Source organism: Lygodium microphyllum, chromosome 3 (assembly GCF_053477565.2).
Source record: "Lygodium microphyllum isolate KBCC chromosome 3, Lygodium_microphyllum_v1.1.10, whole genome shotgun sequence".
In the NCBI taxonomy this organism is placed as follows: Eukaryota; Viridiplantae; Streptophyta; class Polypodiopsida; order Schizaeales; family Lygodiaceae; genus Lygodium; species Lygodium microphyllum.
The window spans coordinates 5,099,908-5,114,417 of record NC_141137.1 but is presented as its reverse complement, the minus strand read 5'-3'; positions in this window follow the sequence as shown (position 1 = coordinate 5,114,417).

Sequence of the window (14,510 nt, the reverse complement as noted above, 5' to 3'; positions counted from 1 at the left end):
TTAGAGAAACTGATAGACCATCTTCCACACTGGATCAGTGATCATGGAAAAGGAAACTCCTGAAGAGTTGATCACCTTCTTAACATCCAGCATTTTCCTTGTCTGCTTTTGTAACATCTTTAAAATCTCTTCCTTAAAGAAAAGCTGGCGAGCGGTAACAAAGGGTTCACCTTTGGAGGGAAGAGACAGAGCCTTCCCTAGGCCTCGAGGTGTCAAAGTCATAGAAATACCCTAGACCAGTCCCGACTTTTTGTTGTAAGATGCCAAAAACTCATCACACATCGATGGATCCTCTGGAAGCAATGGAAAGAAGGCAGCCACAAAAGCAGTGAGTCCCGCCTTCGTGAGAGGCTCAAAAGTGAGTAGGGAAGAGTAACCCCTAACTACTGACTAGTGGGACATACTGGATAGGGGGAGGAGCGTGAGAAGGCGCCATTCAGATGGTTACACACACACCACAAACATAGACAATCAAGGAGAATGCCTGCAAAGCAACAGACAAAAAAAACCAAGGATAAGATAGCAACCAAAACGATAAAACGTGACTCAACCAACTATCCCCAAGCAAACCACAGCCTAGAAAAAATTCAACATGACCTCTAGACATATGCGACTGAAAACTTCATGCGATGCAACATGCAAACACCCAAATCCCCGTATCAGGCAATAAAGAAAAAAAACTACACACCATACCCTTAATCGTAACAAAGACACTGAACCAAAACATAACAACAACCCACACATATCAAGACCACAACTTTGATAAACCGGTTTTGACCATGGAGATAACTCCAAAAACTTCGCATACCCATCCCACGAAACCGGGTTCATTAAAAAGGGGAAATTAAGTGCAGTGAGGGGGAATTAATTTAATGAAGGGTTCATTTTAATAAATTATTAAGAAATGGGTGAATTTTTATTAAGTGATAAACCTTATCAAGAAAACGACGGTTCCTTCTTAAAATTTTAATTACCAATTATTAGGTTAAAGCGGTGCTTTAATTCGAATCCCGGACTTCGATACCTTGACTAGGTCTCTAAATGCAAATTCAATTATTACAAATTAAGGTGATATGGAGCGCTTTTTTGCCAGCGCGTGCTCTTGTGACGGCTGGTTCATTTTAATTAAAAATATTAAAGTGCTTCTTTAGCGCACTTAGCGCGTGCTAAGTGAACGGTGGGTTTATTTTTATTAAAAAATGGTGTATTTAGCGCGAATGCGCGTGCCATGGTGGTGTTTAGGGTTCATGTTAAAAATTAACTGTGAATTTTGGGGTAGCAAAAAATAATAATAATAATAATAAAGGAAAATTACTTGGTAGTGGATGTATGTAAATGCAAAGAATGCGCTCTCCTCAATCCAAAAATATCTGGAATTTTTTTCTGGATGGTTAGTGGGTATGTGGATGAAAAATGATTTTTTATTTTGCTTTTGATTTTGTTTTTTTTTTTTTGATGAATGAAGGTGTTGCATGAAGTATTTTTACAACTGAGAAAATATGCCAAAAATAAGTAAAAATATAAATGGAAATTTTAGGATTTTTTTGAAAATTAATTTGGAAAATTTTAGCATTTTGAATGAATTTTTGTTTCATTTTTTTGGGTATTTTTAAAAGAATTTTGAATTTAAAAATGGTTTTTTTTTAATTTGTAGGTTAAAAGAATATGGCAATCGGTTGCAAAAATAGTGGGAATTTTTCTAAATTATTATGGATTTTTTTCAGAATTGTAAGGGTTGTTTAATGATTTTTAAAAAAAATTCAATGGTTTTTTTTGTTTTTTTTTTTGTAAAGGTTTCGGGTGTTTGAATTAAAAATCTGGGAAAATACCCAGAAATAGGCTGCGTGGCAGTTGCGTGTCAACAACCGGCTAACGATCTTCCGCACACGATCCCGCACAATCACACGATCAATCACGAACAATCGAACAAGCACGCACTCGCGCGTACACACCTGCACGTGTGTCTGCGTCCCGAGGGTGTCTGCGGGTGGGACGGGTGTTTATGGAGGGGGGTGTGGTGAGCTGCTACGGGTCTGCAACGTAAGACAGGGGACTTACAAGGGAGGTAGGTTGTGTGGGTGTTCGTGGTGGGAAAGGGGGCTTAGATGGGGCAATGTGTGGGTTTTGTGTCTGTGGGCTGGGGTGGGGGTGAGGGTAGGGTTTGAGTGTGTGACTGGGGGCTTGCAGGGGGTAGGTGTGTTTAGTGTGAAGGGATGCTTAGGTGGGGGGGTGGGTTTGTGGGGGGAGGAAGGGGGGCTTGGTTGGGGGTGGGGGGGAGGGGTTGTGTGTGTGGGGGGTAATGGGGGGGAAGGGGGCTCAAGGAGGGGGGTGTGTTAGGTGGGCAGGGGCACGTGGAGGGCAACGGTGTCAGGGCGTGCAGGAGGAGGTGACGGCGGACCGACACAGCGGACAGCGGGGCGAAGATTGCGGATAGCGGCGCGTCAGGCGGAGTCCTGGCCGGAGCAGCACGGGCATCGTCGAGGGGGCACGCAGGCGGCAGGGGCGCAGGGGGCAGGCTTCACGGCGGTGGCTCAAGCGTTCGGCGGCGACAACAGGGCGGCACAACGACGGGGTGCCTCAGCGGCACAGGCGCTGCAGGACGAGGAGGGGGAGCAGAGCGCCGGTCGGTGGCAAGGGCGCCACAGGAGGCGCTTCAGGCGGCCGCGGGCAGCACGGCCGGGAGGTCTGGTACAGGACGGTACCCGGCGGCGAGCACACATCACGGCAAAGGGTGGCGTCGAAGGCACGGGCCACGGGCGGTGCGATGGCGGGAGTCGACGGACAGGGCGGCGAGGAGGGACGGGCGCAGAAGGGGGAGGTGAAGGAGGGGAAGGAGAAGGAGGGGAAGGAGAAGGAGGGTGAGAGGGAGAAGAAGGGAGCAGAGGAGGAGGGAATGGAGGAGGAGGGGAGGGGGGGAACATGCAGGGAGAGGGAAAGAGGAAGGGAAGGAGGCGGTTAGGGTGGGGAGGGGTCGGGGTAGGGGGGGGGGATAGGGAAAGGTGGGGATGGGATAATGGGCGGGAGGGGCCCAAGGGGAAAGGGTAGGGGTAGGGTGCCTAGAGGCGCTCGGGGTGAGTCCATGAGAAAGAATGGGTGGAGGGCCCATGAGAGAAAGACGTACCCCCGTCACGTGCCCGTGCGCGGGGCGGGGTAAAAAAATTTGCCGTGACGGGATTGAAAGAGCACCGAAACGTCGGGATGGAGCACGCGAACGCAATCGGGGCAAGTTAAGACTCGTAAAATCAAAAATGGGCGCGTTCACGCGCGGGACGAGTCATGTGAAAACTCATAAAAATAAAGAAAAACTAATAACTCCCAATCCAAACATCAAAACAAAATGTCGTAAATACAAAAATTGGGCAAGACGACAGAGGGAAGACAGTGAAAATGTGCAATGGGAGTTCCCAGGGGGGTAAAGGGCGTTCACGTGCAAAAAACGTAAAAAACAGATAAAAAAACGCAATTAAAAAGTAATATCGAAAGATCCGTGCATCGGAACGAGGTGCAAGAAAAAAGAAAAATGTGCAAAAAGATGTACTTGACAATCCTATCTCATCAAAACATAATTTCAACTGAGATAAGACGCGTTCACATGGAAAAAACCCAAAAAACAGACCCGAAAATGGAATCAGAAATTAATATTGGATGAACCGTACGCTGGAATGACATGCAGTAAAAAGGAAAAATGTCCGCAGGAAGAGGAAGTATAGGGTTATCACATTAAAACGCAGTTCCGATTGAAGTAGGAGGGGCTCACATGCGAAAAACACCAAAAATACACCCAAAACACATGGAAAAATTAATAATTGACAATCCAGAAGTCGAAAGTGGGGGGAGAAAAAAGAAAAAAGGTGGGGGAAGGCACGGGGGACACAGCTGTCAAATCAAATTGGAATTCCGATGCAAAAAAGGCAGGTTCACATGGAAAAATGTCAAAAAGACGCACGAAAAAGTCTTGAAAAAAACCACAAAATTAATATTGGACAAACTGTGCATCAAAATGACACGGAGTAAAAAGGAAAAATATCAAGGGAAAAGTGATTGGCAGGGCTATGATGTCAGATCACGGTTCCGAAGCAAGCAAAGCATGTTCACATGGAAAACCGGCTAATGTGCGCAAAATGCTTCAAAAATTAATAACTCGAAAATCGTGCACCAGAACAGGGGTAGATAAAAAAGAAAAATGGGCAGTTGAAAGGGAGGAACAGGGCTATAAGGTTGGATTGGACTTCGGTGAACGAAGGATGCGTTCACATGGAAGGACAACAAAATAAGGGAAGTAAGAAGAACTGCAAGGGAATAGCCCCAAGGGTGGGTGGAAAATGAACGAGTGGGTAGGAAGGGACCCCATTAGGGTAAAAGCAAGTCATGGCATACATGCATTAGCAGGTGGAGGCATATGCAAAGGGGTATGCAATGTAGACACGCAGGGACGCGTCCCCACACTTAAAACCTTAACGGACAGGGTTAACCGAGCAACAGGGACCTAAGACCATGCAACAGACCATCCACTAACGTCTCCACACTTAAAACATGAACGTCACTGAGAAACAAAAGTGGTAGGGTTAGAAAAACTTGGCCCATGTTGTCGAGAATCAAGGTTGATTGTCGATGGCACGTCCTGTGTCGTTGTGGCTGCTGAAGGTACCAAGGCATCTTCTCGGCACTCATCCTTCATGACAGGGACCACGTGGCAGCACCCAGGGAGGTAGCTGGCTAAAGGAATCGCATCGATTCGATGTCGAGGGATATTACACTCAACTCACAATCACTCAAATGGAATGAAAGAACTGTCACTCGCCCCAGGACTAATATTACTCGAGGAATAATGATTGAAACCCATATCTTGTACCCAGTTTAGAAATCAACAGGGGAATGGTGCAGAAGGAGTATGCCAGGGTGCACAGTTGATGGTGCATTAGTGCGTTCAACCCATCTGGCATAAGTGCAAGGAGAAAGGCAACGGAGCCTTACAGTGCAGTGTACAGAACAAGGTGATGTGTTCTGTGATGAGATGGTAGAGACCCATCCCGTGGGTGCATAGGGAAACGAGAACATACCTGACTCCAAGTGTCGTAACGTCCCTCAATCTCACCTCTCAGTAATGGATTGAAGAAACTCCAGTCACACTCAGCCCACCCTCTGTCTCATACTCTGCTGATAGATATAGGAGGGCAGTCCTTTCCTGAAACCCATTGATGTAATCCTCACGGTCACGTGTGCAAAGATTGTATACCTTCTGCGCATTTGATGGTGCAACTATGCATCCCGCCCTGTGCCGGCATACGGTGCGAGAAGGAAGGCCAGGGAGCCTTAAGGTGCAGTGCAAAGAAACAAATCGTGCTTTGTGCATTGAGAGGCCCATCCCGTGCGTGCAACACTTCATTCATACTCCTCACCTCTCATTTGATTTGAAGGGAAAAGATTGGTCACTCGCCCCACCCTCTGTCTCACACTCTGATAGATAGTTACAGAGGGCAACCATACTCACAACCCCATCCAGTTAGGATGAAAGCTCACCTCACTCGATTGTTTGTCGATGAAGATGGCGTCGTCAGTTTGTTGAAGAGGCGTACCTAGGGAGGTGCCCATCAAATCGAACATTGTGTTGGATAGAACATGTCGTCTACTAGAGGACAGTTAGATGTTCTGCAGAAAGACCCAGGACATAGCGTACCAAGGGAGGTAGCTTCGGAACTGGATCCTGGAAATTTCAATTGATGAATCCACTTTCTGGACTGCTGGGTGTTGCCATCTTTTCCACAGCCAGCTTCTCGCCCAACGGTGTTTGCCACCTTTTCTTGGAACGAGGCCTGCTATGACAGTGAATTTCTTCCTTTTCTCTCATAATAGTTTTTTTCTAATTTTCTTTTCTTTTTTCTTTTTCTTTTTCTCCTACTCCCGAGGGTGTTTCCACCTTTTCTCGAAGAATAGGTCGGCATGAGAGGGACCTAAGTCCTTTTCTCCCATGACCGATATGTATATTTTTTTTTTCCTTTTTTTTTCGATTAAGCAAGGGAATGGTAGAAATACCATGTATCAGAACCAACCTCGCCACCATCGCTGGTGGAAAATAGAGGATAAGAGATCAAGGCTGGAAGGTGGGGTTAAGGGGACAGAAGGTTGCGTCCATCTCATCAGAAGTGGCTGAAGAATGGCTATCAGAAGTAGCATTATAAGAGTGACAGTGCCACCAACGAGGGAAAGGATCAGGTGACCATGATTGTCAAGATCCCCAAGGAGGAAAGTACTTCTTCAGGCGATATCCATTGATCAGGAAGGGATCATCAGAGGCATCAACGGTCTGCACTTGGACAGAGCTATTAGGGTTGACGGCAAGTACCTTATATAGGCCCATCCACCGTTGTTGAAGCTTGCCAGGAAACTTGCCAAATCGTGAATCATAGGCTAGGACCAAATCACCTTCTTTGAACTCCTTGTGCTTGATAAAGCTGTCATGGTAAGCCTTGCGTCGAGCTTGCGTGGCTTCCATGCACTGTAGAGCCATCCTGTGAGTTTCGTCCAAATATTCCAGGTGTAGGAGATGGCGTTGCAGTGAATCATCGTCCCCCAAACGCTATTTGATAGCCACTCGCAAAGAGGGCAATTCCAGCTCAACATGGAAAATAGCTTCTGTACCATACACCAGCTGAAAGGGTGTCTGTCCTGTTGCTGCTTTATGGGAGGTTCTGTACACCTAGAGGGCCTCTGTAAGTCGATCATCCCAATCATGACGATGTGCGGCAATCGTTCTTGTCAGAATCGAGCAGAGGATGTGATTCATGACTTTGACTTGGCTGTTGGCTCTGGGGTAATGAGTGGACTTGCGATGGCTAATCTTATACAGCTCTGTCAATTCTTCCATGACTTTATTAATGAAATGAGTGCCTTTGTCACTTACCAGCTCTAAGGGACTACCAAAACGGGTGATGATATTCTCGTACATGAACAGGGCCACGCTGTTACCATCGTCCCGCTTTAGGGCTTTAGCTTCACACCACTTTGTGACATAATCCGTACATACGAGGATGTATCGGTTCTGCTTTCTTCTGGTGGGAGGATCGATTGGGCCTACGAAGTTGATGCCCCACTTCTCAAATGGCTTCAAGGAAAGAATAGGTTGCAGTGGCATGGCACTTGTCTTGGTGGGTTTCCCCATCCTCTGACAAGCATCACATCTTTTACAGTAATCATAGGCATCCTTGTGGATGGTCGGCCACCAGTATCTTGCTAGCAGAGCTTTCCTGGATGTGGCTTCTCCTACAAAGTGGCCTCCGCACGGCTCATCATGGAAAGCCTTCAAAACAATCCCAATCTCATCTCCTGCAACACATCTTCTAAGCACTTCATCTTTGCCTTTCTTGTACAGTGCGCCGCCTAACAGGGTGTAGGGGGCTGATTCTAACATAAGCTTCTTCCTTTCCCGACTAGAAATGCCAGGAGGGTATTGTTGGGTTGCCAGCAGATTGGCAATGTTTGCATACTAGGGGGTTACAGTTTCTACTAGGAATAGGGAAGCATTAGGGAGGTCTGGATCATCCTACTCCTCGCCTACAGTTTGTGGGATATACGACAGATGATCAGCCAGAACATAGGAACGACCAGGTTTGGTAATCACCTCAAAGTCAAACTCCTTGAATAGAAGGAGCCATCTCATCATTTGTCCTTTCACATCCGCTTTGTTCATGAGAAAGGACAGGGTCTCATGATCCACATAAAATTTAAATTGGGTGGACAGGAGGTAGTGGCGGAACTTCTCTAGGGCAAACACCATTGCCAAGCACTCCAACTCTGTCACTGTATAGTTCCGTTCCCGATCAGTGACTTTTTGGCTTGCGTAATAGATTGGTTGATCCAGCTTCGAGGAGCCCTTCTGGCATAGGACTACGCCTAAGTCTTCAATAGATGCATTAGTGTGTACATGGAACTCTTTCGCCCAATCAGGAGGTTGCAGAATGGGTGCCTCAATCAAACACTAATTCAGAGTGTTGAAGGCTTTGTCACATTCGTCCGTCCAAACAAACTCTGCATCTTTCCTCAGAAGCTTATGCAAGGAGGTTGCCTTTGTTGCAAAATGGGCTATGAACCTTCTGTAGTAACCCACATGGCCTAGGAATCCCCTCAACTATTTGAGGTTGGTGGGTGCTGTTAGAGCTACGATCTTTGTAGGGTCTGTTGATATCCCTTGTGCAGAGACAATGTGGCCCAACAGAACTCCAGAAGAGACCCCAAAGATGCATTTGTCGGGGTTGAGGAAAATCCCATACTCACGGCATCAGTCAAAACATTGTTCCAGGTGTCCCCAGTGTTCACAGATCAAATTATAGACACAGAAGTCATCCAAATATACCTCAATAAAGTCGTGCAGATGATTTTGGAATGCGGCCATCATGACTCGCTGGAAAGTAGCAGGGGCATTGCAGATCCCAAATGGCATCACTCGGTAAGTGTAGGTCCCCCATTCTGTGTGAAGGTTGTTTTGGACTGGTCTTCTTCTGCTATCTGCACTTGGTTATATCCACTGAATCCATCCAGAAGGGAATAAAGCTCATGTCCTGCCACTATGTCCAACAGTTGGTCTGTGAAAGGGATAGGAAAGTGATCCTTCTTGGTCTTGGAATTCAACTTGTGAAAATCCACACATATATGAAGCTTGCCATTCTTCTTGGGTACCACCACGATGGGTGAAACCCATTCACTATTTGCCACTGGATAGATGAACTCGGCTTCCAGAAGCTTCAACAGCTCTGCTTTCACCAATGTGGAATAATTCGGGTTCATTCGCCTCTGTCGTTGCCGTACTGGCTTGGCATCATGCTCCAAGTCAATATGATGCTGACATATTGTGGGATCAATCCCCTTTAGGTCTTTGTAGGACCACGCAAACACGTCCAAATTCTCTTTCAACAAGTTGTACAAAGTAAACAACTCCTCTTCTGGGAGGTTACTACCCACCTTCAAGTGGCACTCAGTACCATCTGCATATACAAAGGTTAACTGCCTTTCACCTTCTACTTCACGGATGAAGGTCCCGCGGACTGCTTCTGGGTACAGATCCGACTTCTTCAAGGGAGTGGTGTCCTCTTCTGATGTCCCGCTAGAACCAACTTCTTCTTTTGGTGGAGACTTAGGTTGCTCCTTGAGATATTGAAATGGGATTAGAGCCGTTTCGGGTTTGGTTTTACGAGTAGTTACCTCTTGGCTTGAAGACTCATCTTCTGATGACACATCCAGGAACGTCACATAACAAGGACCCTCTGTTGCCTGTTGGAATCGTGAGACGGATGCTTGTTGGCACGGTGCATCATCATCATCATTCTTTGGCAAGGATGGGTTAGGACGACATGAGCCACTGCTGAAAGACGACTTGTTCTTCTTCAACCATTTCTTATAAAGATTTTGCATGTGAGAAGATCCATTTACCAGACCAAATGGTACCATCGCCATTCTGTCCCACAACATGAGCTCGTCTGCTTCTGATGCTTTTGGAACTTCTTCTCTATATGTATCCTCTTCGGGTGGGATAGATTCTTCCATCTCGCTTTCATAACCTTCTTCTTCAATATCATCTCCTTCCTCTTCTATCTCTGTCTCTGTCTCTGTCTCTATCTCTGGCTCTATCTCTGGCTCTGTCTCTGGCTCTATCTCTGGCTCTGACTCTGTCTCTGTCTCTGTAGGAGCTCTGTAAGAGAAGAACAAGTTCTCTATTTCATCTACTGCCTCTAACTCTGGCTTTGCTATGGCCATGTAACAGGGAGAGCAGTACATCCATGCTTCTATCTCACTGTCAGAAGTGATTTCGAAAATTGTTCCTGGTTCAGGCAGGAAGTATTCACCCATTGATAATGGCTTTGCATCTTTTGGGAGTTGGCTTACAGTATCCACTGTTAAGGAACGTGCCACTGTTTTCTTGGGAAGGATCTGTTTGACAACATCTTCGTCTGCTGATGTTCCATCTGTAGCCTCATTAGGGGAGTCAGAAGATAACTCCAAGGAGGTGGATCCATGTCCTTTTTGAGCACCATATAGCTTTAGCACCACTTTGTTAGGTCCTCTACCCAAGGTCAAGGTTCCTTTGAACCAATCCATGGCTTCAAAAAGCCATGGTCTGCCCAATAATAGGGGATAGGATGTACCATAAGAGTTTGGTTTCACCACCAGATAGGTTAGCCAATAATCTTTTCTAGCCATCGTAGTCTTCACATATGGGAGAATGCCCAAAGGCTTGATTCTACTCTGATCCGCCAGTCTGATGAGCCATTGGGTCGGTTGCACACCTTGTAGGCCTAGATCCTTCATTGTCACGTCTATCATAATGTTCACTGATGAACCACCATCAATGAGTGCATTTGCAATGAAGCAGCCTTCAATCCACACGCCAGTCTCTAGGGTACTCCGATCTAGGAAGGCGTTAGCCACGTCCACTTCTTTGACAGGCTCTGGAGCTTTGTTGGACTTTGTTGTTGTTGAGGAAGCAATCCTTAAGCCACGTCTTCTTGTCAGTATACTTTTGAACCTTTTTCGGCAACTGGGAGACAACATCAATAATTGTCGGAATGTGAGGTTTGGTTGAAAGGTATCTAGATCTCTGACCAGATCGTATTCCTTAATAGGATCCACTGGCTTCTCTAAACAGTTAGGGAATGGGGCAACACCCATTTTCATTTTCCTTGTTTCTTCCAACAAGGGCATCATGGAAACTTCTTCTGCCACTTGTGGCACTTCCTTCTCTTCTATCTCCTGGACCTTTGGTCTTGTCTCTAGAACTGTCTCTGTGACTCTCTATGGCACTATGGTGCTCTATACGACACTGTCAGGCTATGTTCTGTTCTGTTCTTCTGGTGGAAGATTGAATTTCACTATTCTGGCAAGAGGATTATTTTCTTTCTGGATAGGTGGTTCCTTCTTCTTTGCACGCGTGACGGTAGCAACTTCCAATTCCACTAAATTGAAGGTAGGCTCTTGGGCCTTGGCCGGATTATCAGTAGCACTGTTTTTCACTGGGGCTAGGCTTGGACAGTCTTTTGCAGTGTGGCCTTCTCCTTTGCATCGACTGCATAAGGGCTTGTAATCCACTGACCTTCTGGGATTTGGACAATTTGGTGAAATGTGTCCCTTTTCTCCGCATTTGTAACACTCCACTTCTGATCTCTGACCACCACCAGATTGTCTTCCTCTATAACTTTTGGAGAGAAACCTCCTTGGACCGAAATTAGGACCAAACTCTCTAGGCTTGGGTCCAATATCCTGTGTTGTCATTTTGGATTCCAGCAAGTTGAATCTTGCGTCTTCTTCCTTTCTTCTCCTATCATGTATCTCCTTTAGAGAGCAAATATCCTCTGTATGGTTCTTCCACAAACAATAGGAACAGAAGGCTCCAGGAATGGTTGGTTTTCATGTACATTCAGTGGCTAAATGGCCTGCTTGATGACACTTACCACACTAAGTATTTGACCGCATCACATCTCTTCCTGCTCCTGCAACATTGGATATGCTAGCAGTATTGACTTTCAGTGTTTGTAGCTGCTCTATAATCACATCCATCAACTCCTTTTTTATATTTGCAACTGAGTTGGATAAGTAATCCTTCAAGCTTTCTCCTCCTGAGGTACTCGCAGTAGGGTTTTGAGGAGTCTCTGTAATCACTGCATAAATAGGTTGGGCTAGCGCAGAGGGGTCTCTGTTCTGATTCTGATTCAGAGCTCCTGTTTGAACTGTTGACTGTTGGCTCCAGTTGGTAGGGTTCCACTGTTGCTGCTGATTTGGCATTGGGGAAATTGGTTGGGACCATTGTTGTTGTGGTTGAACCATCATTTGAGGCATTGATTGTGGCCACTGTGGATTTGGTACACTGTACTGTGATACCGGGGGCATCAGTTGATAAGGGTAGGGAACTGTCCCTGGGACTGCATTTGGTGGGTACATCATTCGTGACATCAGAGGAGGTAGGACTCCTCTTCCTGTATTCATCGCCAATCTAGCTTCCACTTCATCGTACAGTCTTGCACCTTCTGTTGCAGCTTGCAGGGTGGCTGGTCTTTGCAGCTCCACAAACTTACGGACTTCTGGTTGTAATCCTCTGAGAAACACCCCTTCTGAATGCCATCATCTAGATTATGGTTAGTCCATCTCTTTAGGATGGATTCCATTCGTGAGACATAAGCTTCTACTCTTTCTCCAGAGGACTGACTTAGATTCATAAATTCCTCTCGCATCCGTTCTTCAAAACCTTCACGAGTGAATTTAGTGAGGAAGGCCAACTTCAGATCGTCCCATGTGCCAAAAGTTCCTGCTACTTGTCTCTCGTACCATTGAAATGCCGCACCTTTGAAAGTGGCGGGGAATATTGCCAACCAATGCTCAGGGGTTCTAACATTGTTAGCCATACATGCTACCATAAACTCTGCTACATGAAGATCGGGGTCTTCATTGTACTCTCCCTTAAAAACTGGCAATGGAACTACATTCGCTGGCCTGTCATCAATATTTCTAGGACGGTGGCTTGGAAGTGGACCTCCAGCAGGAGGAGGAAGGGCTTGGTGTGCCATTGGGACTTCTGTAAAGAGTTCCGCAAGGGCGTCAAAGGCGGCTTCTGCTGCGAGCTCATTCTCAGCTTTGATTTTTGCTTTCTCTCTTCTCACGTACCTCTGGACTCGTTCTAATGCTTGCCTCTTTATTGCGTCATTCATCAGGGGGTTGGCTCCACTATGTTGTTAGTGCTCCATTGAGGGATAACAGAAGGCTTCAGTCTCTGGAGGACTGTCTTGCCAACATTTCTTCTACTTCTTCCTTTTCAACGTCTCTGAATTCTGCTTTCATGCTAGTGCACAGAGGAAGGTATTCGGTTCTGAAGGTGTCAAAATGCATACTTCTGAGCATTGTGGTGGTGCCATCATCATAGTAATGCCAGCTTCTGATGGTTTCAACAGTGTATGTTGTGAAAAACACTCTGTCTACCAAATTCTAGTGGGTTGCTAATTGAACAAACAAAAGATTGTCAGAACACCAAGCATCCCACGTATCTTGCTGTTGAGCATCCACGAACAAATCCCAACTCTTTTCCTTCTTGTCTCTGTGAACCTCTACAGACCAAGACTCCTAAAGCTTCTTCACAATCTCCCACTTGATGATGTCTGGAAACTCCTCAATGAATGCCAAATCTTCCATGAATGGTCATTCTCTTTGTTTCTGCTCTTCAGTTAGTCCCCAAACAGTTTGCCACCAAGATGCAAGTTTCTGCTGCTTCAACAGGAAGAGGGAACTGTCCACCACATAGAACATGCATCATGATGGTGATGTGTTTCCGCCATTGTGGGATGAAATTCTTGTGGAAAGTGGCTTTGATTATGAGAAATTGCAACTCTTCAGTGGAAGAAGGAACTTTACAAACATCCATTGAATTCTTCTCTTCTTGGCAATGCCATTTCCTTCATTTTCAGCCTCTCCTGGTGCTTGTTGATTGCAAGTTTCCCCGGCTGCGCACCAAAAACATGGAGCCCCAAGAGGAACACCAAGGAAAAAGGGAATTCTCTTGCAAGAAAATCTATCTTGTAACATCAACAAGCTTTTTTATTAGTTTTATATGATCATAATGAGGAAAAGAACACCAGGCACAACAAATCTTCATGCAGCATCATGTAGATCTCCCACGGATTTGATAGAATCAACCATATTCTTCAACATCTTCACAAAATCCATCAATAAAACAAAGAAAGCAAAGGAATACACCATCTTTGAATGAAAATACATCACATAGTATTCATCTTCAATATCTTCATAGTCTTCTCTCTCAATCTCTCATATACAATCACTCTGTTTTAGTAGAATTGGCTATCTCTGACTCTCTCTCTCTCTCTCTCTCTCTATCAATAGTACATCATATCCTCACTAAAATCTCTCATAATCACTCTCAATCCTTCTTAGGTCGTGGATACCCCTCCCAAGAGGTATGTCTGATATGAAGAGTCACCAGAGCCACTATAGTGTCCTTTCATAGCTCACCACTGTCACTTCACTCCAGTCTTCACTTGAGTCTTCAGCAGCTACTTCTTCCACTTCTTTTAGCTCTTTTGCACTTGTATTCACCTCTTTCCAAGGCTAGAAAACTTTCCCAAGATAGACTCTCATCCAACAGAACACATACAGAAGCATACAGAACAGTCACAGTACAGTACCAGAACAATTACAGTACAGAGACAGTATAGAGACAGAAGCTCTACAGAAGACCTACAGAAGGTCATCAAAACCTCATAACTCATACTCAAACCATTCCAAACTCTCAAAAACTATTCAATAAGCTTTCAAAGATCTCAATCTTCATCAATCATCAATCCATCCCTCCTTACAAAAGACAATCAGAACAAAACAGAAGCTATACAGAAGGTATACAGAACCAATCAGAACCTATCAGAAAATCACAGAACCTCATATCTCCATTGAAAATCATCATGAACTCAATAAAACCATTCCAACCCATCCAAAACACTCTCAAACCACTTCCAAACCAATCA